The sequence below is a fragment of the Excalfactoria chinensis genome, chromosome 1 (genome assembly GCF_039878825.1).
Source record: "Excalfactoria chinensis isolate bCotChi1 chromosome 1, bCotChi1.hap2, whole genome shotgun sequence".
NCBI classification, from domain to species: domain Eukaryota; kingdom Metazoa; phylum Chordata; class Aves; order Galliformes; family Phasianidae; genus Excalfactoria; species Excalfactoria chinensis.
The window spans coordinates 156,241,007-156,265,100 of NC_092825.1; the positions used below are offsets into that span (position 1 = coordinate 156,241,007).

At 39.8% G+C, this 24,094-nt stretch overlaps 1 protein-coding gene across 5 annotated transcripts in view; it reads right to left on the reverse strand.

Moving 5' to 3' along the window:
- The window catches only part of ENOX1 (ecto-NOX disulfide-thiol exchanger 1), a 360,206-nt gene that overhangs the window by 226,784 nt on the left and 109,328 nt on the right, over positions 1 to 24,094 (reverse strand). For all 5 annotated transcript variants that reach the window (XM_072358786.1, XM_072358747.1, XM_072358765.1 and 2 more), the window contains exon 3: positions 22,350 to 22,427. The gene's annotated coding sequence lies outside the window, so the exon portion shown is untranslated. The remainder of the gene's footprint in view (positions 1 to 22,349; positions 22,428 to 24,094) is intronic.

Below are 24,094 nucleotides of genomic sequence, written 5' to 3' on the forward strand. Positions count from 1 at the left end.
TGTCAGATTTCTCAATGCATATGCTTCATAATTATTATGATGTTCCCCTAGGTGACTGATTTGTTGGCACTGCTGACAAGGAAACCAGGTCTGTGTTCCAGGAACACGGAGAGGTCAGGACCACACAGTAGGAGGATGTGTGGCTTCTCTCTTAAACCTTGGCTTTGCTCCAGACCTGACAGAGCATCTCGCCCAATCCCTGGGAATGCTGACACCCAGGAGACCGCAAGAGAAACCCGTGGCTCTTTGCTGGCTCTCAGACAGAGCAGTCATTTGTCCCAAAGCCGAGAGCCTGGAGCAGTCTCTGGTGTATTTGGTTGTATTAGAGAATGTGTTAATTACAGTAATAATGCAACTAATATGGCTTAGAGAAGAGAGTCTCAAATGGTGCTTACAATTTCCTGCTTTTCCTTTGTATGCTGCCTAAACAGGCAGTTGATTAGAAATCAGCAGACATTTAGGTATTTATGTATTTAATTTTTGTTAAGTGGCCATTTACATTTCATGTGTCTGCAGGTTGTTTTTTTTTCCCCCTCTTGCACAGATCCATTTTCTCTACCTGGAAAAAGAGGAGAAGGTAATTTGACACCTGCAATTTTCTGTGTTTACTGCAGCTTTTCAGATTGTGTCACAATTATACATATTTTCTAATTATGAAATCAAAATTTGAGAGAAAGTCCCTTGTGATAGGATACAAAAACAGCTCTGTGCCCTGAAAGTTTTCTTTCTGTTGCTCTTAAATACAATAATAGAGCAATTCCCTCTTTCCTAAATCGTCGTCCCGTGCTGCTGAGCTGAATGTAACATCCACTGTCTCTTCTGCCCATGAACCTCACCTCAAAGAAACAATTCATGTTTTTCTCACTTTTTCACACTCATCTACTTTCTGACACAGCCAGAGGAGAAGACAGTTATTACAGCCCTTGAAGGGAGAAAGCAATTGTGTATGCAGTCACTGCAAGCAAACACAATGCCCCACTGCAGTAGACAAAGAAGGAATAAGAACAGATCTCATTTGAGGAAATTAAACATTGCCATCATGATCTCTTAGGCTTCCTTAGCTGAGACAGGACTTGGAAAGCACGCACTTGACACAGTGTTTTTTGGTAGTTGAAAGGGTAGGAACTGACAAGAAACTACAGTAGTTGAGAATTAATGCCCGTGCAGTGCCAGGGTGTGAAGAGATGCTAAGAATGAGAAAAAGAGCAATTCAGACTCTCAAGAGAGGATAACTCCCTGAGCAGAACAATATATTTCTTAACCACTGACACCCATTGACCTCCTTCCTTTTAGCCTATAAATCTTGCCAACCATCATGACCCATAGAGACCTTTGGTGGAAATACAGTAATTTAATTCAGACGTAATCCATTCTTTAATGATAGCGCATGCAGGAAAATCCAACATGAGCTTGCCTGTACATGTAATTAGTACATCAGAAGAATAAAACAATTAATTTCCTTCTGACCAGTTTGAGGAGATAAATGTTTGTTTAATACAAATCAAAATGGCCCTTTTTTGTTGTTTTATTTTGTTCCTTCTTCGAGCCCAAATGACAACATATGATTACTACTGAGCAAGAGGCAGTATTTGCGTCCCAGAAATGCCTGCTAAACCAAAAGAATTTGCAGTGGGGTGAAATCACCCATTTCAGTTGTTGAAGATTTTTGTGAGAAAGCAGCAACAATTACCCTTCCCACAATAAGAGCAGATAGTCTGGAGCTCTGGGAGCTCAAGGGAAACCATGGGAAAATAAGCATTGATGTCTGCAACCTGCCATCTGCCATCACACATCTCCAGTGAGCACCTCTGCACGAATTTGCTGGAGCTCCCAGGACAGCATTTGCTTGCAGGTTGTGAGCAGAAAGTTCGCAATGGATTAGATGGATCTTCCCACAATGGAAATTACATGGCAGCTGCTATTTTTCCCATTTCCTTTTCTTTTCCTTTGAGGAAAACATCTGTTTCTCACTAATTCTGGGGTGAATGCAGCTCCAAGCTGGCCAAGAGGGCTGGATGGCTGTGGTTATGTGACACAGCTCAAGACCTTTCCCTTCACAGGAAGTGCAGACAATATCCTTCTGGAGCCCAGTGAATAGCCCGGAGAATGTTTGTCAAAACTGATACCAATAAGAATTTTCTCTGACAAGAAACTCATCCCTCGTACTGACCAGCTCTAAAAGTGACCTTTAAAGGCGAAGAGAGAAAATAATGTCTTTGGGAGTGCCTCCTCTTCATCTCACATGAATCTTACATTTCTTCCAGGAAAAAAAAAGAGGGAAAAAAAAAATAAAAATCCAACCATATTGGTAATATAAAGTAGTATGTCAGGCATCTGTGTCACACATTTCAGAGATTCTGGAATTGGTGCACATGACAGGCAGGGGATGAGAGAGAAAATGATTGTAAAGGCAGCACATTGTTTCAGAAAACAATCTATTAGCATAAGGCACGTGCGAATGCGAAATGACTCAGAGAGAGCCACATGTGGAAAGCCCAACCACAAGTGAAATGCAAAGAAATATCTCCTAGCCATTTGGGGCAGCAGTTGACAGGTAAGATTTCCTGTAACGGGGATGACAGCATTGACCTTTAGAAAATTATCACCAGATAGCACAGAAAAGCTTTCCTCTGTTTATCCTTGGGGGACTAGGAGCTGCACACAGACAGGATGCCAAAACAAGAAAAAAAACCCGGAGGTTTTTTCAAGTGTCCTGAGGACCTATGTACACCCTGAGATGATCAGCTTTGAAATAAAGCTCCAGCAACACACGGATAACACTCATGAAGTGTCCTGATTATTACAAACAGCAGCACTCTTCAGAGCCCTGCCTACAGAAAGGGCTCCATTAATTCATGTTAATGGAGTCACCTCTCTCCAGAGGTGATTTTTGGGCAGGCTGACAAATTAAAGGGGAGATTTGTCCCCTGACACCAGGAACCTCTGCTGCCTGCACACACTCACAGGAGAGGAGCATCCTGAAATTACAACCATTGGCAACCTCTTTTAACAATAGGCAGGCAGGCATATGGGTTTCAGGAGAAGTTATATTAATTACTTGTATGGATTCCGCTTTACAGACGAATTAACAATTCCATTTTGTGCTGTCTGTAGCTCTAGCAATCTTCGCAGCCATTAAAACAAGCAGTGAAGCAACATCAGCTGAGCATCTCATTTTAGCAGAGAATGATGAAGTCCTGACGCAGACAAGGATAGCACAAAGGACTGTTGGCATCTGGCTACCTGACTACTGAAAGGAATAAAGTTCTGAAAAGTATTCTCATTAATCTGCTTTGCTCCTTTTCTTTGTAGGTATCTTCTGAAGAGTAAGAACTCCTTTCTCTTTTTTTTTCCACCCTCCTTGTGATGAGCGGCTTGTCTAAACCTGCCCTTTACAGCAGCATGGCAGGAACTAGTTGCTATGTGCGCTGGTACCAGTGACCCCTTGTGGAAGCAGATTATCTTCTCTTGGTTCATAAATCTACCTGTCAACCCTACCTGGAGAGCGGACAACTCATCAGTATGGATTACCGAAACCACTTGCTGCAGAAATAAAGCTACAGCAAGATAGATTAAAAAATAAAACAAAGATCCCCCTTGGGATGTGACAAATCCTTTACCCCAAGCACAGAAAAGAATACAACCTTGAAATGGGGAAAAGTGATCTGCAGAACCAGATGCTGAGAAGAGAAATGCAGGGAAACGGCAAAGGAACTTCGGCAGTGATTCCTGATCCAATCTGGTTCAGAGCACAGATTTACTTTATGGCTCATATTTATCACAGCCAACAATGCTGAAACTGTACATTTCAAGGTTGCGTCTATATTTCAATTCACAGATCCCTGTGGTTAGGGGATTTAAAATTCTGCCATAAAAATCTTGGTCAATGTGACCGTGGGGCCAAGGGTGCTTTCCTCCCGCTAATGCAATAACGTAACATTTTGCTCATGGCAATGATGACTTATGGGTGGATCCAATAAATGACTACACACATACATACATACATACCTACATACATAAATACTGAGAGAGAAAAGACAGACAGACCTCAGGCAAGATTAAAAAAAAAAAAAAAAAAAAAAAAAAAAAAGGCCAAAAAACCCCAAAAAAGTACAAAATATCTGGTTTCTAATGCAATCTAATCTACAAATTTGAAACGGCTCACTCAAATGTTAGTAAACAAACAACTTTGATCCATGCTATGGAGCAGTATTCTGACCACAGAAGTTATTTATGTAGGCTAGCAGCACCTTTATTCTATCACATTGTTTTCTGTTCCTGAACACTACACTTCAAATTATAGCTCATAACACATAGCTCTGTAGTCTTCTGATGGAGAAATTCATCTAGCCCTATTTGGCTAGAAGGACAATGGCCAATGAAAGATGCAACTCTCCAGGAAGGAAAAAAGATTTATGAAGAGAAAAGGTTGGTCTGGGTATGCAGTCTGGGCACATTCACCTGGCTCTTTCTGTTCACCTCAAACAGTTGTCATTTCCCCAGCAGTACATGTGCAGAGACATAAAAATGAAATTTTATTGTATTAATTAACCAAGAACGGCTAAACTCCAGGGCTGTATGTGCTCAGTCAGCACAAGTCCACCGTCTTTCATAGGCTTGTCAACTTACCTCAGCCAACATTACCGCCTGTGACACTGCAGACAATCTCAAGTTTCCTGACCTTTTCAGTCTGTGTGATAATGTTAACATAAACTTAAAGGAACTGTCATTTCTCTTTGTGAAAGCCCCCTTTCTCTTCAGATCACAGGATTCTGAATCATAGAGAAAAGAAGGCAGATTTCTCAGTTGCCTGTATGAAAACGATGTCTGAGGCCATTCTGATGTATGTGGGGGCATCTTCTACTATATCCAAAAGAAAATACTTGGTTCCAAGGGCAGATCAATTGCAAGTTTAGCTTAATAAAACTAAGCTTCAAATAAATATTAGTAACACTTAGACTGTTCTCCTTATATATGGTGTCACTGTCCATGACTCTTCAGGAGCTTCCTAACACCAGCAGACTCATACCCTCTTTTTGGAGGACAGTAAACTTTATTTGCCTCAATTCAGAGAACAGGAATACACCAAGAGGTTAAATGAATGAACACGTCAAAACCACAGATACTAAAAAATGCAACCAAATGCTGCTGAGCTTCACCAGCTCATGTTTAACATGTTATCTGTATCTCCAGAAAAGTGCTAAAAACACCAACTCCTGGATGACGGGAGTCTCAAATGATTGGTGATCATGCAGGGAGAGGGGACATAAATATATCTCATAGGGTAACAATCAGCCTTGCATCGGTGGCTGTGTTACCAGCCCAATGCGTCTTCTTGCCCCAGAGCAAAAATAAACTAAAATATTTTACTGTTTCACTGAGGAATCAGCTACCCCAAACTCATTTACTGAGTTTTAAATGACTCATTTATTGGGGCATCACAGTGCACACAGATCATATCTTGCCCTGTAAACACGCTTGTAGAAATGTATTCTGTAATAGTAGCTGTTTGTCATCATACCAATGCAGATGCTGCCTTGTAGGTTGTTTCTTTTTTTAAAAAAAATTGAACTTCATAGAAGCAGCTCCCTTAGTATAATTTAATCACTCTCATTTAATCTTATTTTTGAGCTACTGACCTTAAATTCAGATCAACCCCCAAACAAAAGGCCTCTAACAGAGATGTTTGTACTGCATCTCACACAAAGGAAAAAACACACAAGCCAACAATGGCAAAACAGAGCTCAACGGGATGTCCTTGCTTTGAAAATTTCATCCCTGATGTGCACTGATGCACTTTTATCTACAGTTGTCTTTTTTAAGGGATCCAATCTTAAAAAGCCTTCCTCTTGCAAGCAGCTTGACTAGTTCATTGGAAAAGCCCATGAATATAAAGATGTCTTATGAGCAGAGGCTAGATGATAGGGCATTTATATACTATGAGCACAGTCTATAGGCACAGATGTACACATCTGATTTACCTCACCTACTACACTAATGCTAGTTGTGTCACACAGCCAGATAAGTCAGGGAAATGATATCCATATCCATATCCACACAGCTTATCTCAAGCCCAGAATTCCTCCTGTTGGATACCATTCTGGACAACCTTACTCTCACCTAGCAGCACCCTGGACCAGGAACAATGCTGCAATGTGAAAAGGACAACCTGTGAAGGAAGGCACAGCACTGCCTGAATAAGGCTATCAGAAATCAGCTCCACCTGGGAGCACTGAGCATCCTTCCTGAGAACCAAGCATCAGAGATGAGGGACAGCACGTAATGCACTAAAGCCAGCTCCGACAGCCCTCTGGCCAAATGTGCTATGTACTGCCTAAAAGCTTTCATGGCTGCCTGAGTCCATTTAAAATAAAAGAAGTCAGCATAACAACCACTTTTTCCTTTCCAAGGGAGACCAAGTAATCTCTCAGGTCAATTCTGAATGACGGAGAACAATCTCATTTCACCTGAATGCATGCTGCACCTCCAGACTTCCCTGTGGTTCTCTCCCCATTACTTACAGCATATAAAAAGGGCAATTTAACTGAAGGAGTTTATATTTGGGACTTTTTTTTCACTGCCATTTCTAGAAAATAGCAGATGTTGGTTAATGATCTTTAGGCATTAGATCATAAACCACACTCATTTCAAACACCGCAATCTCAGTGATTATTTGTATATCATTAAGCAAAGTCCTCAGAGCAAGCTCAGTATACCTCCTTATTGTTTTATTTGAATATGAGAGTATCAGGTCACTTTTTATTTAGCATTTTTAAACTCAGAGGATACAGATGACGATTTTCCCTTCCCTTCATTCCCTTTCTCCAGCAAAGCAATATATAAGCACAGTGACATAACCAAGTGCAACATTTCTCCAGATTCACAGCAATCTGACACAGAGCAGATGACAGATGTCCACACTGAGACACTGGACAAGCATTAAAACTGGATCTTACAAGTTTCCTTCTTCACAGAGCCACACAGTGTGCTGGTCTCTGTGAGCTGAATGATTTCCCTTAAACCCCAGAAATAGAATCTGATTGTTCAGTTGAAAGGGAAGATAGATGGGCTGGAGTTGTGCTAGCATGAGTGTACCCCAGGGGGGGTGGTCACACCGTGACGGCACATCAGGCACACCTGGGGCTGCCCACTAGCTAACCATCCTTCCACACTTGCTGCAAACACTTTGCAGCTGGGTTGGGCTAGCAGGGAGCAGAGGCAGGCAGGGAGATGCTGTAACTCACACAGACCCCCAGCCAGCAGGAGCAAGGAAGCAGAACTGCCTCCCGAGGGGAAAATGTCTGCTCTAACCACTGCTGGTTTAACTCCATTTAATAACAGAGCAATTATTTGTGCTTTCAAATGCGTAGGATGTATACATATGCAATATATATGGAGATAGAAAGTGTTACCTGTATTTATATGCCTGCATTTATATCCATACATACGTATATATGCATATGCATTTATTATTGCTAATGTAATAGTACACATTAAATACCACAATACACATATAAAGTAAGATCTTATCTCAGCATTAATGCAGATTCATTTTTATCTAGCTAGCTGTTGGAAACATTATCTAGGCCTCAGATTCATTAGAACTACACTTAAAAAAAAAAAGTAATTACATAATATATGCTGGGAAATGCCTAGATACATGACAGATAAATTAGTTTCATTTGAACACATGTGGCGTATGAAAGAAAGTAATTCAATAAACGTTGTGGCTCTCATCCTGCAAAAGCATATGTGAGTCCCAGGGAGATCAGTTGTAATAACTCAAATTATTCATGGGCAAAAGTGTTTGCAGATCAAGGCTATATATACGATTTGGTTGTTACATTATGCTAATTTTGAATCTACTATTTCACCATAAAATCTGACAAGGCAGAGTCATTTATGAGACATAAATACAGAGAACTGAATTGTAGAGAGCTCTCTACATACATAACAAGATCAATTATTAATTAACATTTGGGGATGAAGATGCGTTGCCTAAGAGAAATTATTTCAGGGCATCTATTGACAGTGCTGACTATGGGATGGAGTCCTTTCTGTCTGCTCTGCGTTGGCATCTGTGACATCCACATCCCAAGAAGAACTGTGCCCTGGGTAGTGCATGGCACACAACCCTCTGCAGTGCTTTGTGAAACGAACCCCAAGGAGCCCTGCTGTCCAAGCCTTGCTCTCATGGCACCAAACACAACCTGCCACTTCCACCTCATTCACACTAGACTTCTTTGCCCCTCTTCAAGGATTGCTCTGACCCCTTCTCTCCACAGATCCCTGGTAGATGGAACATATCAAGCCCATGCATCATGTAGGCCTCATTAAGGTAAGGGTATTATCTCCCCCCTTGACAGCTACTGCAATTGAGGTAGAGAATTACCTTTCTGCCTGTCAGGTTCTGTGCTGATGCAGTTGGCAGAATGCTGCTGGTCTTCATGAAGCTATACAGATTTAAAACCATGAAGGAGCCACCCTATATACTCAGAGCAACCCATTAGAGTTGTTGAGCAGAACAGCTGAACAGGGTGAGCAGAGGGGCACCTCTGCTTGGCTAACTTAGATAATCTAAGAAAACCAGATCCAATCTAAGCATGTTATCTAGGCTTTCTCAGCAGTCTCTTTTCCCCTTTGAAGACTTTCTGAGGGTACTTCCCCCATATCACATCATCATGGGTTAATCTCACTGATACACTGCACATCTCCCTCTATGCTAGTCACACCTAGTGCCTTCACTGGTAACAGCAGGAAACACTTTCGGGGTGCAATCTGATTTATTTTGCATGTCTATTTGGAGTTAAGATAATTCTTGCCCTAAAAATGCCTGCTTCTCTCCATGCAGTGTGACTAGCTCTCAGTGTAAATGACAAAAGTCATCTCATTATTGTGACAGCTTCATTAGCAGCAGTTATTACTATGAGCAAAATAAAACACAAGTATCAAATGTTAACTAATAATAAATTGTGAACAGACTAATACTTGAAAAACCAGAGATAAATATCATAATCCAAGCCAGCATTCATACTCCCTTCTTCTGTGCTTTCTGGACAGAATTTCCAAGGAATGTTGTTGCACATGAGATATTTCTGAACAGAACCCAATTTGCTCTGTATCCTGTCATCAACAAATTCAGTGTAGAACATTTTTCAGAGGGATTAAAAAAAAAAAACAAAACAACAAAAAAAACAACCATTTCTGACAATATTTCCCTCCACAGGCGAAGTCTCTCTGATCTCTAAATATTCAGAAATCTGCTAAAACCACAAAGCATAAAATTTAGTTACCTCTACTAATTTGTTTTTAGTTTTATAACTCTAGAACACTGATCTATGGAAACCTCAACCTTATCTTAATCTAGACAGTAGAGATAGTGACTAAGCAACACTTCAAAGTACTGAGGCCCTCAATCTTAAGAAGAATTTCCTTTAAAACTAGCATTAAATAAATGATACAGTTTTTCCATGCCCCAGTGTGAGAAACTATGCCTGACTCATAGGAATGGAAATGAAGATAGAATGAACTAAAGGATGCTGATTTCAGTAATGCTGCATTCATAACATTAAGCACCCATTTGGAAACATGGGTGATCTGGTCTGCAGACAGTCAAAGCATCTCTACTTCCATTTGGGTTAATTTTGGTGAAAAGAAAAAAAACGGTGTCCCTTAAGAAAAAAAAAGCTGTTTGTTTTTTTTTTTTCTTTCATGTAGCTGTCCTTTATTCTCTTCCAGATTTTGTGGCTACCATAAGAATAATGCACTTTTCAAGGTGGATAGTAAAAACCACAAAAGGAACTAGCTCCAAATGTGCTAAAAGTCAATGCCTTCACCACTGCCTCATAGACATTAGCATTAGAAAGCTTTCTCAAGAAAGAGGGAGTTAAGGTAGATGAAGGAGAACACATTGGAAAAGACCAATAAAAAGTAAGCATAAATGCCTTTAATAAATCACAGGCACAGGATATAACTCCATGCAGTAATTCCCCAAAAGACACTCCTAATCAATAAGATATACATAACTCTTCTGAATTTGCTAATCTGTTTTTGACCAGTGTGGAGCCACTTCTTAATTTCTATGCGCTGCCCAATGACTTTTCATATTATGCAAAGTACACAATTTGGACACGTTGACTTCTCTAATTAGTCTATAAATACCTGACTTTTACCCACAGCTTTGGTAAGTGTGATAATTGTTGGGGAAAAGCCAAAGCATTTATGGTCAATCAGATGATGAGAAAAGGAATATGGCCCTCTCAGTGAGTAAAATGTAAGGCATTATGTGGAAAGGCAAAAGCTATTAGTGGGATCAATATTTCTCCTAGTACCTTAATAAATCATTATATCAAAGAACAGTTGCAGGTTGAAGAAAACCTCATTCTAGCAACAAGGATGCTTCCAAATCAGCAAATAAAACATCATTTAAATTACAAAGACCTAATTGGTGTACAAAGGCAAATGGCAAGCATAGAATACAGCCCTGTGATGTTAGGCATGTAAGCAATTTGAATCATTAGCAAAGGAAGAAAAGGAAAAGACAAAGAAACAGCTACACTAAGAGCTACATGGGCATAATTTGCAAATTAGTAAATATGCATGAACCCGCCACACTGTAACTGACTGATGACACAATGTTTGGTGTAGATATCATGGTGACTGAAGCAGAAGAAGACCTGGAGAACAGAATGGCCTTTAGTGTCTTTGCTATTGTACTGACAGTAATTCATTTGCTGTTATTTGCAATGAGGACTCTTTCTCCTCTTCTTTTTAGCTAGCTGTAGTGTTATTAAAAAATAATAATAATTTAAAAAGTAAATATTTGAATAAATAACAGCAAGAGCATGGAAATATTCTAGAGTCTGTTTTAAAGGAAGAGAACTTGCATTCTCAGCAGACACTGCATCTCGCTGCTTACTCAACACAGCTATCATAGGTAGCCATAAGACCATAAAGCTAAGCGGGAACAAACTCTAAGTAGGGCTAACTGAAGTTCAACCCAGACAAGGTGGTACTATGATCATGTACATGTCCCACACAGCAGGTAACCCTCCAAGTGTACATATATAGCTGTGAGAAAATAAAGGATGGCAACCAATTTTGTACAGCGTAGCCACCCTTCGTGTTGATTTGGAATACAGTGTATTACCATGTTCAGAAATATCAACTCACAGCACTTTTGATTTATAGTATTACCTTTCAATATAATAGAGAAATGACAAAATCTGTAGGAGACAGTCACCACAGTAATAACTGCAAGTTTCCACTAGGGGCAAATGTAATATCCCATTGTAACCAGTATTCCAGTTTATTCTTTCATTTGAATAGTCTAGAGTTAGCTTTTTACTGCAGAGTCATTATAGTAAAGGAAGTGCTTCTCAGCTGTTTAGTCCCTATTTGTGATCTCTGTCACAGCCTCAGAAGCTTGCTCCTAATTTATTCAGTGGCAACAATTGCATTGAGGATGTCAGAACAGGAACTCTTTGGTTCTTTAGTTCATATTTCATACACTTCTAATTTCATACAGCTGACTCTTTAGAAGGTCAACTGTCATCTAGCTGGAAAGCTGACACCTTGAGAAAGTAAACAGTGCTGCAAAGGAGTGGAGAAGGAGCATCCTGTTGCTATGTGATAGCTCCTCTCCTCACTCTAAGCTGGCAGAGATGCTACCCGCCTGTCAACATTCTTAGCTAAGGCAGAATTTTGGCCATATGGCAATTGACCTTATGGGGTGCTGGCCATATGCGTTTCCACCATATGTCTGGATCTCTGAGTTAAGCGCATACATAAAAATGAACAATGTCCAAATGTTCCACGCTCTAAACTCTCTGTATGGATGTATTTATTTTCTCAAATGGTAATTTATTCCAAAAAGTAAAGCAGATCAGCCTCCCCATAAGTTATGGATCGAATCAGTTCGTTGGCTGATCCTTCTGTTGTAGAAAACATATCAATCCTGCTTTACAGAGCATAACATGCCAATTTTAGCAGTAAAGAAACCTGTAGTTTATATACTTAACTGCCTGTAGACCTCCCAAGGGTTTTTGCTGTTTTCCTGCAGAGATTACGTTTTCTTCCCCTCATCCAATGCCCACTAGCACACATCAACACTTCTCTGCTAGTATCCCCAGATCTAGTTTAAAAAGCAATTGAAAACACCTTTTTTTTTTGCTTGAATCCCAAAGTGTTACTTTTGCTTGGCATCTAACAGCTTCGTAGACTGTAAACCAGTTGGGACAGGGACTACTCCCATTTGTTTATGCATTCAAGGGACTAAAGGAATTATCAGCTTTATTAGTCAAATTGTAAGCAGCAGATGGGATCATTGTGAGCATGACCCAAACTTTAGTGATCATGTCCAACGTGACCACAAGGGGAAGGCTAATAGTGTAAGTGCGCCCTTTCAATTCCATTATCATAAACATCTTTATTTCGTAATAAGTAAAAAAAATGCACTGACTCTTCAAACAAATAACCAAGAGCTTTTGGGATGCTAGTAAACACATTCAGCAAAGATTCAGTTTTGTTTTTTTTATTCTAGTCAGCCTGAACAATTAATTAACAGCCTCCTTATTTGTCATTAATTTTGGTTGCCATAGTAGCTTCTTTAAATGGTTTCTAACAAACAAGAAAGATTTATCTCTCTCACTCTCAATCGATCAGAAAACAAATGATTTCACATTCATTTTTATTTCGCCACGACAGTAAAGCACAGTGAATCATAACAACAGGGAGAATCCTTCCGAGAAGGATAAAGTGTCAGTTTAAACCCACAGTAATCTTAAAAAGCAGACCCGGAGATTAAAAGGGAAGAGCCACTTTGGTGCCAACAAAAATACTGGCTCCAAAGGGAATATTTAAAAAAATGACAACACTATCAACAATACATATAAGAAAGTTCATAGATTTTTTTAACTTAAGTCAAATTTTCTTTCTTACAAATATTTCCATGCCCTGTTGTTTTGTTGCTATTATTGGTTTGGGGTTCGTTTTTTGTTTGTTTGTTTGTTTTGTTTATTTTTTTTTTTTTTGGGGGGGGGGGAAGTTGCACAAAATTCACAGCTGGTGAGAGTTGAAGGAGGAGAAACATTGTAAAAGAATCTCCTAAATAACAGAATTTGAATGAATTATGTGAAACAGGAAATTTTCACCCACTCCAGGTTCCTTGGATCAGCAGCTCACAAATGGAGATAGGAAGGAGGGGGGGGGGGGGGAATACACATCTGCAAACAAAATGCAGAAGTTCTTGCCATCATCATATGCAAAGTTTTTCAACATGTTTAGAGAAGTACAGGCTGCAACCTGCAAATTGGATCAATATGTTTCTCAACTGATAAATTCTAGGAGAGAGATAACAGTCCCATTATTGGAAAGGATTGTTGTTGCCTTTCTTCTAGAGGACAAGGTGACAGATTCTCTTAAAGCAATAACCACTCTTTGCTTCTTCACAAAATCATGCTTGGAAAATCAGGCATTGCAAAGACTGTCCCATCTACAATGTACATCAGTTGAAGTGGAAACCAAGGAAGAGCTAAAGCACAGAAACAGAGCCAAATTATTCAGATTTCCTTGATTGAGAAGCTATTCAGATCTCTTAGATCTTACTGGAATCAAATGGTTTTACTCTTTTTCCCACACTTTAAAGAGCTAATGGGCAGTATTTGGGCATTTCCCATACAAGTTAAGCAATCTGAACATAAAAGTGACAATGCAACCATAAAAACAGAGTTACCACAAATACAGAACAACACCAAGAACAAGTAAAATTCTTAAGTTTTTTTTTTTCCCCACATTTTATACATTCACTTTTTTACTGTTCACTTTGGGGCTAGTAGGATAATTTCTCTTTTGGGACATGCAACTGTAGTACCTAAAGAGTATCAAAACACAGTGTACAAGCAAAGAACAGGTGTAACTTTTGTTCTAAGTGGCTTTCAAATGAACATCTTTCTGCCCATTTACTGCACTTTCAGTGGCTGAGCTGGGGCAGTAGTGGGCAATGTCTAAACATTTAATCTCACTTTCAAGCTGAGACAGCGCATGTAAGAAGGAGTTGGGAAAGTGAGGTGAAAGCTTTTGGCAACATGGGACATAAGACCATGAATGAAGCTTCTCCACTGATCACAGAGCAGTTTTTTTCTTGGTATTTGTGGTGCACTATTGTGCTTTTCCTGAGCAAATGCAAGATTACTCTGCACAAGGCTGGAGATGACTGGAAGCCACATAAACTTACTGTCAGTAGTGATGTCAAGTTAACTGCACTGAGTCAGAGCTAATAAACACTGCCCTTCATGACACTTCATTAGTTTATATTCAGCACTGTATTAACCGTGCTTCTGTTGTCTTGGAAGATAGGCAGAAGATGGGCAGAGAGGAATTCTGTCTACCAGCCATCTATGGACTCTACTGACTTCTCGAGTTCTTACAAACTGAAGCATAAACTAATCATTTAAAACCTGGAGAGAAATTTTGCAGAAAGGACTACAGAAGGAAGACTTGGAGAGTAAGAGATGAACTCTCCAGCACTGAAGGGGTGTTATCCTGGAGGGATTATAGAAAGGCTCAGATGCTCCATGGACCACTGGTTCTCTCTGTGCATTCAAGTTCATTGGGCTCAGATAGTGCATTTGATTGATTTCATTCAGGTGTGACTGACAGGAGAACCTGACAGCAACTGGTCTGCAGAGCTGCAGACAGGATTTCCAAGAGACTACTGAATTGCTCACAAAAGGAAGAAGAAGAAAAAAAAAAAAAAGGAATATTTGATTCTACATTTCAATGCTGAACACACTGTATCTTCAACCAGGTACTGCATAATCACAGAATCATTAAGATTGGAAAGGCCACTAAGATCTTCCAGTCATCCCTCACCAATCATCTCTGCTTTTTTTACCACTCAAAATGAGGAAAAAATGCATGATGAGGTGAGAATGAAACATAAGGGCACTTTGGATGCTTTCAATTGAGTGAAAGAAAGAAACAAACAAAAAAATGCAATGAACTAAATAATTGAATTGGTGGCCTTCAAACATTAAAAGAAAAACATTTTGAAGAATTAAGTCCACATGACTTGTCAATTTTAAGAACAAGTTGCCTTGTTTCAGATTCATCCCTCTCCTGCATTTAACATGTAAACTTTCCTTTCAACATCTCTAGTCCCTCTGAATCTTTTCCCTTTATTCCCTTTGGTGGTAATTCCTTTTTATTAATTAGATCAAGTCAGATTTACAATGAGCTGTACGAATAGTGACATCTGCGTGTTATCTGTCAAGTGCTGCTATAACTGTCTTCAATTGCTCTTGTAAAGCTAGTGCCTCTGTGGAATCCCATGCTATGAAAATTGTATGCCATCTTTCAGAGTCCTTCATCTGGTCTATGTAACACTGCAATGTATTTCTGGAAAGGGAAAGAAGTAGAAATAAAAAACCTTCCTAAGAAAAGCACTGTTAGTGATTGTTAGAATACCACTATTAGAACTAGCAAGAAGAAAAAGGTGGTTTGCTAATCAATTGATGGAAAAGCTATTGAAAAGACCAGCTGTGATCAGAAAGCCAGCACAGTTAACACTGGAGACAAAGGAGGAGAGATTTGTGTTATAGTAGAGAAAAGTAGATTAGAGATCACAGAGATAAATGAAAACTTTTCAAACTGTCTAGGCCTTATGAATTTCACCCTTGAATATGTAGATGACAGGTTGAGAAAATCCTAGAGCTGCTGGTTTCTACCTTTGGGAAGGGAGGTCAGAAAACAGTCAAGGCAGCAAACAATGAATGGGAAATAACCGAACAGGTTTAGTCCTGCTAAGAAGGATCTGAAGTTACCCAGTGGATCTCAAGCTTAACCAGGGTCACTTATATGTATTTATGAGTGTCAGATTAGAAATACAGAGGAGAGTGTTATCTACAATACACACAAGGGAATTCTGCTTTGTTACTTCACTTTAGAAAGACTTCACCAACAAATGTTATGTGTAGTATTGGAAGCCACATTTAAGGAAGGATCTATTTGACACTGAGTAACTCTATGACAAAAAATGGAAGGAGCAAAATGTTGTAGAGGTAAGTATGACAAAATACTTTGAAAATACTGAGTGACTGCAAAGAAGGGAATAATAGGAATAAACCATCCTTGTTCACTGAAGATGTGACAGAAATAACCTGCAGGTTAAGAAATTTAAAAAACAATTTTTGAATGGCAGGGAAAATTAGGCCTTAAAATGAATTGCCCAACTTCATAGAATCATAGAATGGCCTGGGTTGACAAGGACCACAATGATCATCTAGTTTCAACCGCCCTGCTATGTGCAGAGTCACCAACCACCAGACCAGGCTGCCCAGAGCCACATCCAGCCTGGCCTTGAATGCCTCCAGGGATGGGGCATCCACAGCCTCCTTGGGCAACCTGTTCCAGTGCGTCACCACCCTCTGAGTGAAAAACTTCTTCCTAATATCTAACCTAAACCTCCCCTGTCTCAGTTTAAAACCATTCCCCTTTATTCTGTCAGCTTGGAGCCATGCATCTTAGAACTGTTAGTCCCAAAGAGGGACACTACACTTTAAGCTTAAAAAAAAAAAAAATGCTGAAACTTTCTTGTCAAATTCAAGTATTTGCCTTACTGTTACTTATAGTATTGATTGAACATTGCTGGGTTTTGAGTTCTAAGGATAAACAAAGGTTGCTCCTGAACTAAGCTGATGTCAGAGTTTTTTTGAAGCTGGCAGCAAGGATGTGAATAATCATCAGATGTAGCTTCTGAAGGCAATAGCATTGCAAATATATTAATTCTGGAACCAAACTCACTACCATTTTCTCTTATGAAAACAAATAATAGTAATAATAAAATCTCTTAATGTGTTCTGTTTGAACAGTTTACTGTCTGTTCGTTTTCCACATGTTTTTAGCAAAAAAGTAAAAGGGGAAATACATAAACCTGTGGTGGAAAAAAGATTTTTTTCTTACTGTTTATTTCGGTTGGCACTCAGCCACCTAAACACTCTTTCTTTTCCCTTCCTTCCTTCCTTCCTTCCTTCCTTCCTTCCTTCCTTCCTTCCTTCCTTCCTTCCTTCCTTCCTTCCTTCCTTCCTTCCTTCCTTCCTTCCTTCCTTCCTTCCTTCCTTCCTTCCTTCCTTCCTTCCTTCCTTCCTTCCTTCCTTCCTTCCTTCCTTCCTTCCTTCCTTCCTTCCTTCCTTCCTTCCTTCCTTCCTTCCTTTTTCTTTCTTTTTATTGTAACAAGCTCTGTAAGTTTCAATGTCATTTCTGAAGAGTTGGGCCATAGCAGTGACAGTGGATTTTTCCTTCTCTCAACTGGAGAAGATGTTTTAACTCCTTTTCAGAAGGGAAATCAATTCATATCTTTCTGTCTGTGGCAACAGATTCCCGCTGGAGCTGGAGCTTATGACTTTTATCTTGCTGTGACACCTGCTTTGGTCAAGGGGATTACTGATTACTCCTCCTGGAAGGTGTCAATATTGATGATGTTTGGCTGAGCATCTGTCCTCCCCCTTCTATTATTATTATTCACGATGCATGATTGATTCTTCTGAGGACACTAGTGACAGAAAACTTAGCAGTTCTTTGCTGTCTCTCCTTTAAAGGGACCTGAATGAACAATCATTGTTTCTGAAATGCGCTACAGCCACCATTTCACCTCATCCATTGTTCACATATCTCTGTGCAGCCAGAATGTGAGCAATGAAAAGGTGCAAGATGTGTAGTTATCCATATGTTGAAAGCTATCAGTTCCACTCTTATTGTCTCTCAAACAATGTCATTCATTACCTACTATCATACTTCAGAAGGAGTTAAAGGATAGAAGAGAGAAAAGACATTGGCAGGGATTCCACCTAGACTGAGGTAAGATAAGGATGGGAGCCACTTTAATTTAGGGTACACTTCCACCTTTAGTTATCAATCTCCTAAACTTTGGGCTTATTTTACAAAATTTTTATGCATTTGACAGTCATACTGAGGATTTCCAGGTTTTTAGCACTAGCGCCTGAATTAAGAAGTCACAGTACACAGAGGGATGCAGCTACACAGGAAGAAGAAAGAAACCTTTCAGAAGGTTTTTAAATTGGTATCTGCAGGTTTTACAATTGCTTACTCTGAAAAACAAACAAATAAACAAACATCTCCAATACAGAGGCATTCTTTCTTTCAATACTCAACAGACAGCAATAAAGAAAGTTATGTTCAGCTTTTCCCTTTCTTTACAAGAAATAAGACACCAAGTGGCTTAATACGGAGCAAAGAAAGCATAACCTGGATTTTAGGAATATTCCCTAAGGGTTGTGTAGTTCTGGAGGAGACTATATAAAGAATAACTGAAATACTCCATGCTGGAAGATGTTTTGGGGCTTTGCTTTGTTGTTCATTTTTGTTTGTTTTGGTGGTGGTGGTGTTTGTTTTAAGAATGTATCAGGTAAACATCTCTCACAGATTATTTAGACATCTTGATTGCAACACAGGCAAATGAGCCAGATGATTTTCAGTGTCCCAAGGGCACTCTCAACTGCTGGCATGAAAGATCACCTTTTATTTTATGGCATACCACATGAGTTAAGATAGGCAAAGATCATTAACTAATTGCCACTTTGAAACATAAGAGGATGGGCAATGGGGTGAGACAAGTAAAGTGCGTTTCTCCTGATCTGAGTCTATAGACACTTAGGGCAGTTTGCAGGAGCCTCTCAACCATTTCCCTGTTGTTCTGGGAAGTAGCTGTGATTAAACAACAGGGTGGTGTTTCAGAATACCTCTGTTCCTCAGACAGAAGTAGCACTTGTTGCCATACCTAGGAACCACTTGGAAACAACATCTCGTGATTTGGACACATAAACTTTTACAGTCTCACCATCTTGTTTTCTCTTCTAATGAAATGCAACTGTCCCTCCATGGCAGCTCAGTGAGATTTACTTTCCCTATCCTTCCATTTCATTCTGCCACATTTTCCCTGAGCATCTAGCTTATAGATTTTCTCCAGCTAGCAGACTACTTGTTTTCCATCTGTTCAATAATTCAGATGTATACATCAAATGCACATATGGCACACTTACAGGTAGCAGCATCCCCTTCCTTTCTCCCAGGTAATTTGCACATAAGGTGCACAGAGAAAACAGATGCCTCTTTGCCCCCTTGGATTGCTGGTCTGTGCCTTGACCTACCCTGTTCCTCTCTGCTAACCTCCATGCAGCCACCTCTTTGAGTATCCAGTCCATCACCTCCAGCTTGGGGAGGCAGAGTTGGACCATCACAGGGCCCACAGGCACCAGGGCTTGGTCCTCCAGCAGTGTGGCTCAGAGGCAGGCAGGAATACCTAACACAGCCAGTGGCAGCAGGGCTCTCCAGTTATGCATGAAGCACCGGTCAGAGATCAAAAGTATGATTGACATGCTTACACACTCACATGGATAAGTGCTCTCCTTAGGCTCTTCTCCTCCTTTCTTTCTAACCCTCATCATGACTTTTGGCAGCTTAATTTTTTTTTTTTTTTCATAATTGTTAAAATACCCTCAAGAAGCAGCAATATAACGGAGATGCACTCCCTGTACTCACACCCCACCAAGAGCCAGCCCTGGCTGACCACAGGGCCAGCAGGCCACGACATGAGGAGAGCAGAGGAGATGAGCCCAGAAGATGAGGACTTTTTTCCATCCCACGCCACAGCCCATTGTCTAACCCTGCTCTGAACTATCCTCACTGCCTTTGGTGTCTTCTGCTTAACATAAAGCCAATACACCTGTTTCTTCCTAGGAGTGTCAAGGGCAAATATTTGAGAGGTCCTGAGAGTCACTGGAAAAAGTCCATCATTTAGGGACCCCAACAGGAAAATTTAAGAAACTTTGGCAATAAATGAATGAAATTCCAGTAAAATAAGGATAAGCCACAAAGGCAGAAAGGGAAAAGGAAGTTCCTCTAGAGAATGTACAAGGGATCATGAGCAGGAAATAAAAGAAAGTGTAAGAAAACAAGAACCATACAGGAAGATACTTATAAGGAAAAAAAAAAAAAATACACAAAATTTGCTGTGGAAGTCATGGGATAAATGGAAAAAGGTGACCCGGATTAAATAAATTATTTGGCTAGACCAGTATCCTGTTTTGCTTCAATGTCAATACCAGATGCTACAGAGAAGTGTTACAATAGGTACCTACACAGCTGCAGAGGCAGCTTTGCTCAGACCCCAGGCAGAGGGCAGGTGAGTTCAGCTTTCAACCAGGCAAATGCTGTATAATTGCTCTTTAACTATGCAGTATGAAAAATGCATCTGTGATGGCATTCTTACTGATATAAATATCTATTTCTCACAAAGGTTAAATGTAACACCTTTTGATAGTGCCTCGGAGCATTACACATGGTTTCCCTTTTTCAGAAGAAATGTCTTCCCTCTTAATTTGTTTTCCTTTGTATTATAATAAACTACAGCACAGTAGTACCCCAACTATTTCATGCCACATGGTAATATGTATCTAATTGCACATACATCAAATTAATGTCGTATTTGTGTTAAACAATGCAATGCTAATTTGAATGTATATCTAAAAGCCATTATTTTTCAGGAATCAGACTTGTGAGAGAGAAAGCTTCTAAAAGGTGTTTAGATAAACAACTTGCCTAAACTCTATTTCAGAGCAGCTGTTGGCTGCATTTGTATCAAATTCATTAGGCCCAACCACGCTTTACTTCAGCAAACTCAGATGCAGCTCTTGGAAGCCTTTGGTGAGCTGTGATTCAAACAGCTCTCACAGACAAGCCTGGAAAGGAAGGTTTTTTTTAAAGCTGTCACTGCTGTTCGTAAAGGATTTACATTCCAAATGCCAACATGTGCAACAAGTTTTCTCCCTTTTTCTCCCTTCAGTTTTATCCTGAGTGCATTTCAGTGTTTGCACTTTTTTCCTCCCTCTGCCCCCAAAGAAAAACAGAAATTTTGCCCTGAGGGATAACATCATTAAAGAAAAAGAACAGTGCATTCGTAAAGCTTTAGAAGGACACAGATCATTCAACAGTTGTGCAATTACTCTGAAAAACTACTTATTTCTGAGCACAGAGCTTTCACTCAACACAGGCCTGAGGCATCACGATTAGATCTGTATCTGCAGCATCTCAACTAGCAGGATCTAGGCCCATTGCTCATTACAGAAGCTGTAGTCGTGTGTAAGGTTTACATCTAGGTTCAGTCTCCAAGGCATTTTGAAGCTGGGGTCATATTAAAAGGCGCTACCAACTTATAGTAATTCCTGAGAATAAATTGAAGGTAGTTTTGGATACCTCTGTTACCCTAAAACCACCTGGTTTGGGTTTTATTCCTTACTTTCCCTACAGAACTCATGCAGACTAATGGAACGCTAAGTGACTGCACAGAGGCAACAAGAAAAGCAATTATACCCACAGCGCTGTCAGGCAAATAAGTGAACAAAACAGAACATATTCAAACATGAACATTTTTCAAAACCATTATTTAGGGCCAGACACAGCTCTCACAAGCCCTCATTGTGCTCTGATCACAGGGTATGACTGCGTAGATGGAGAAGTTGATTCTCTCTGACAAAATGTCTATAAAAATGCTGTTCTGTACTACCTTCAAAAACAATAAAAAAATCAGATTTTCCCTATAGCATACCTGCAAAGAAAAAAAACACATTGAAATGCAGAGGAGTATTTTCTACCCTCTAAATCACTGTGATTGTAGGCCACTATACTTCGATGCACTATTGTTCTGGCTGACAAGGACACAGCATTAGCTACAGGCTCCTCAGCACTCTCTGCCATGCTGACACTCCACGAATCAAGCCATTACTTTTATGCCCTTCCAACAGTTTCTTAAATTATCAACTCCTTTTTTAATATATTTTCTTAAACTTTCCATGAACCTGAGCTCCTCCTGACCCGAAAGCACCAGCTATTCTGCTGACTCTTATCTGTCTGTGCCTCCAGAAGTAGCCCCAGCATTAGTTGAGGGACAGCCACTCACACACTGGCAACCTGGGTGGGAGGCATTGACCACAGGGCTTTGCAGGGTATAGAAGTTCCAGCACACACTGAAAGACGCAGTGGTGATGTGAAAATGACTTACAGGCCCAATTCCTTTCTGCAGTTCAACACTATAAGCTGTAATAGTTCACTTCAAAGGAAAGATGAATGGGTTACTATGCATTTATATAACGGTAACAGAATGGAGTTATGTCCTAAACACTTTGCAAGAAACCAAAATCATTCTCTGCAACACTTGCTCCAGATTAAAATTAGATTTTCATTTGACTTGCATGCGTTCGAGATGAAAAAAAAAAGATAACAAAACAGCACAGGAATCCACATACCGAAATAGTCAGAATGTGGCAGAGTTTACAGACCTGTACAAAAGAGGGTAACTTCTCAGCGGCCCCATCACTGTATTTCCAAAGGAATGTTACAAATTCTCATGGCCAATCCTGCAAGAAGTGGAAAGAATCGTTAAACCTAGAGAGTTTCGAAAGGAGAAGAAAATAAGATCAGCTGTCTCCTTGGATACGCAATGCTAAAAGCCAGTGTGGAATTGGTTTAGAGGATGTTAAACATTTTAAACTACGGAAGCAGCAAGATCTTAACATTTATTTAAATATAACAAAGCCCGAGTTAAATAAAATACAAAATGCTAAGTTCTTTCTAAAGACATGTTATGGAAAACAGTGCTGATAAAAAAGGCAGTGAATGTATGGGACTGGATTGGAAAGGAAAAAAAAAGAGAGAGAATAGTACACCAATTTATATTCCCTTTGAACTGTCTGTAATACAGACCTTAAAGTGCATTTTCAAACATATAGCATATCAAAGAAGCAGACATTTATTTCTAGCCATGGCACTTCTAGGCTTTTGGTAAATGAAACCAGAAATAGTCTAGTGGAACTGCGCTGTGCGATAAAGCATGTGCTGATGGGTTCTGCACAACATCAGTAAACAATTGTTTTTTTCTTTTAACCCAGGGATAGAATTTCAGCAGTAAACAAATGTCTTACATCTTGCATGAATTCTTCAGCGGAGTCGAGGCAAACCTGTCGTTTCACACCTCCTGCATTTGCTATTCAAAGTCAAAATACAAGTCAGATTCCCCAAGATCTATGAGTTGCTATGTTTTTGATTATGACAACTATGATACACAAGGGTAAATCCAATACACCACAGCTTTCAGCTGTAATCCCCCTGGAATCCACACCCGTTGTTATGAGGATAATTATCTGGGTATCCCCGAGGCCAATTTTTGTAGTTTTCATATAAAAACCACCTCTTGCATAAGACATGAAATTTAAAATCATCCCCTTCACAGATATCATTGAGTCACTCCATTACCTCTGGGACAGATATAAATTATGCATTCTTTGATTCTCTTTAAAATTTTAGATGCACAGGGGGACCGAGAAGCATCTAAATGGTACTAAAAATATAAGGCATTCAAGAAAGAAACAATCGCTTGTATGGCATTAACTGCTACAGTGCTCCGAAGGCTCCCTGCCTGGTCAAGAAAAGCACATAAAGCACTGAAACATAGCAGCAGGCTTGCATGCTAATGGCTGCTAGTGACAAGGACTCATTGAATGTCACTGCTTCACATACTGCGTACTGTTCATTTTTCTTATCTGTGTGACCTCTCCTTTGAAATGACTGATGAAACTCCTGTGAATTAGCATCTCTGCTTCTGGGCATTTGCCACCAAGAAGGCATTCAGTAACATCTCTAGTAAAATGCAAAAATGAAGCAGGAAAAACAAATCATCATCATCTCAACAACAAAAAAAACAACAGACACCATGTCTGTTAAAGGATACTTGCTCTACCCTGTGAGAGGATACTTGGTTTATCTGTTATGCTTCACCGAAGCTTCGTTAGGTTGGCTTTTACCTTGATGCCCTTTTAAGAGCCTTGGCTTGTCACACTCTATGCATTCATACTGCATTGGCTAACATTTTCGTAATTGGTGTGAATAAAAAGAAATAGCTGTTACTGCTTGAAAAAAAAAAAGAGAAGAAAAAAAAAAAAGGAAATATCTCTGTTCTAGTGCCCTGCTGCTATGATGACCTATTTCACACTAGCATCTGTTCTGTTCTGATGAACCACTCCAGATG